This window comes from Gossypium arboreum, chromosome 11 (genome assembly GCF_025698485.1).
Source record: "Gossypium arboreum isolate Shixiya-1 chromosome 11, ASM2569848v2, whole genome shotgun sequence".
In the NCBI taxonomy this organism is placed as follows: Eukaryota; Viridiplantae; Streptophyta; class Magnoliopsida; order Malvales; family Malvaceae; genus Gossypium; species Gossypium arboreum.
This window is the reverse complement of record NC_069080.1, coordinates 101,420,987-101,424,346: the sequence shown is the minus strand read 5'-3', so window position 1 is coordinate 101,424,346 and position 3,360 is coordinate 101,420,987. Positions and strand designations below refer to the sequence as shown.

Below are 3,360 nucleotides of genomic sequence, written 5' to 3'. Positions count from 1 at the left end.
TTAATAATTTTCAGAAATTTTTAATATTTTTTAATTTCTTTTAGAATTACCATTAAAAATATTGTAAAAGTACCAAATTGAATGTTTTAACTACAGTTCAAGAATCAAATTGGATATTAACCCTTGAATTAATGTGCCACCTCACTTTTCATTAAGGTTGTGATGAACATTATAGATGAGTGACCAAAACGTTATAAGCCGATAACTTCAATGACCAAAATGTAACTTTTAGCGGCAAAAGAAATTTCACCAAAGTTTGTGACTATTTTTGCAGTTTACCCATGTTTATTAGGTTTAGATACAACAAAGTTACTTATACTTTTCTCAAATTTAAAAGGGTAAACTATATTGGTAGTCACCTAATTATTAGAAATTTTTTTTTTGATCATCCAACTATGAAAAGTTACAAAATAGTCATCCAACTATTCGGCTTTTTCCTTTTGGTCACCCAACTACTCATATTTTTCTTTTTTGGTCACCAACCATTAAATTAGTAACGGAAAGATAACTTGGCAGCTTTTAAAATTGGCATAATAATAAATTTAATCCTCAACATCTATACACTGTGTCAATTTAGTATTGATTCCAAAACAAATTAGCCCTTAACATTTACACATTATGTAATTTGATCTTCTTTTTTTTTTTTTTGCAGTTTTGCTTTTATTTGTGACTTGAGGGTTAATTTTAAAAGAATGAGAAAAGATAAAAAATATTATATTGGAGTTTTTGTTGTTTTCATTTTTGGTATATTTCTAATCAAATTTAGTTGATAGATTTGCTTCTTCTTTTTTTAGCTTTTTAGGTGGAAATGTCGCAAAAAAATTGAAAAAATGAGACCAAAATACATAATGTATAAATGTTGAGAGTTAAATTTGGAATTATACCAATTTAAAAAGTTGTCACGCCATCTTTCTATCAATCATTTAATTGTTGTTGGTAAAAAAAAAAAAGAAAGTTTTGAATAGTCAGGTGGCCAATTTGTAACCTTTTTATAATTAAGTGACTAAAAAAGAAACTTACTAATAGTTGGGTGACTATAAGTGTAATTTACCAAATTTAAATTTTAATCTCTTTCTTTTTATTTAAAATTTTGATCATTTTACCGTTAAAAATGTTGATGTGACTATTATAAAATGGTTCCTATACGCTTTTCTTTTGTTAATTTGACCATTTCTCTTTAAAAGTACCTAAACAATTAAAAATATTTTAAAAATTAAAAATAATATTTTAAATAAAAATATGTTTTTGAAATATTAAAATGATTTAAAATTAAAATAAACAATTTAAAATTATGAAAATATAAAAATTTTCAAAATTTTTAAAAAAATGTGTTATTTACTCTATGAAGGGTAATAAAGTCTCTTGAAAATTTAAGCTATTCATTCTATCTATATTAATGTAACACCCCCTAACCCTAAACTGTCGCCGAAACGGGATTACGGGGTATTACTGGACATATCAGACAATTTACGAATAATTTACAATTAATATAACTTTCATAGTATAATTTAATAATTAAGTCCCTATATTGGACTCTCGAAGCCCAAAACACGTATTAAAAGTAGAACGAGATTTGTTCGAGTATTTTGAAAAATTTTCGTAAATATTTTTTTTATAAAAAATTCGATAGTATTTCTGCTTATTCTTACCTAAAACCCCTTGCAATTTCAAATAAAAAACAACCAATACCAATGTTTCAAATTCACCTAACTAATATTTATATCATTAACATAATTTTAACTTAAATAACTATCATAGCATCATTCAAAATTGATTGAAAACTTCATTCATTTAATAACTTAATGTTCATGTGTCAAAATATCATATACCTTTCTACCATTTCATTTAACAATCTAAACCTTATAATTCATCCTTCACAACCAAAATAATATACATATTCAAGTGATCGCACAACACCTATGTACATGCCACATTTACCCAAAAGAAAAAATACGTCACCAAGTTGTGTTGGAGTCGAGAATACTCTGGATGCTGAGCCGGGACACTTGACTTTTACTAACCTGCGCATGGAAACAACCGTACGCTGAGTATGGATATACTCAGTGGTATTACCATAATTCAAATTATAATAGCAATAAAGAATTATAATTACCGAACATGTAACTATCCAATTTCTCAAATATCAATTCATTCTTAAACTTCATTAATTAATAATAACAATACAATTTTTAACTATTCTTCAATTTCCTTCACATATCACATGTAACAATTTCAATCACTACATGAATATTAAATTCATGCATTTCATTTTCAATCTTCATTTCAATTCATAATTCAATTTTCTCATTTCTTTCAATATTTCAATAATATAATCAGTTAATTTATTTTAAGTTTCTCATTTTAGGTGTTCACCCTATTAACAGATCCGGACTTTGACGGATACACGGATTCCAACCCAAACACACCGGTACAGCACATTGTGCCTAAAACAGTACATAGTACCTGATCAGAATACGACACATAAAGTGCCTAAAATGACACACGAAGTGCTTCATACGGCACATGAGGTGCCTAAAATACGACACATAAAGTATCTGATCAGTAAAGCCGGCAAGTCCTGTACACTTCTAGATCCTATGGCAATCCAATTATATCCGACTCAGCCCGACTAGTTAATAGGGTATTTTATATCACTTTTCAATTTCAATTTCAACTCAATTCAATACACTTTTCCATTTCAATCCACAAGCAATTCAATTTCAATACATATTCATCATTCAATTAAATTTTTATACAATTCAACAAATATACTTACCTTATAATTTACTTACCATATACATAAATTAAATTAAACATATAATGAATAAATAAATAATTTGAATAGTAATACAAACCCGAATTTTGCGATTACTCCTCGATAACTTAATACAAACCCGAATTTTGCGATTACTGCTCGATAACTTTCTCCTTTCCTTTTCGTGCCAATTCTTCAAGTTCTTTGTTGGCTACGAAAATAATAAGAATTTACATTATTATTTACAGCATTAATTATAATAAATAATTAAATTTCTAAACAATTCCTACCTTATTCCCGATTTAATCCTAACTAAACTTACTTACTTTCTTAATCCAATTCACTCTCTTTTTCTATTCAAATTTTGTCTAAACTCATATTTAACTATAAAATTTCCAGCATATTTTCCTAATTTCGAAATTTCTTTAATTTAGTCCCTACAACATAAAACTTATAGCCTAGTTTTCAATTTAATCCCTTAATCGATTCTAACTTAGAATTCATTCAATTAAATCCCTAATTCCATAATTTGTCCAACATGAACCCTATTTGGAAACATGTGAACTCTTGAACTACCAACTTAATTTCATCAAAATCTTGTTTTA

At 26.9% G+C, this 3,360-nt stretch overlaps 1 long non-coding RNA gene across 1 annotated transcript; it reads right to left on the bottom strand.

Annotated features, from left to right (window-relative positions):
• Nucleotides 1-1,809: 1,809 nt before the first annotated feature.
• On the bottom strand, nt 1,810-2,952 carry LOC128283820 (uncharacterized). Its single transcript, XR_008274231.1, has 2 exons — nt 2,856-2,952; nt 1,810-2,021 (listed from the first exon to the last, which is right to left on the bottom strand). It is a non-coding gene; the product is annotated as an uncharacterized LOC128283820 (long non-coding RNA).
• Nucleotides 2,953-3,360: the final 408 nt, after the last annotated feature.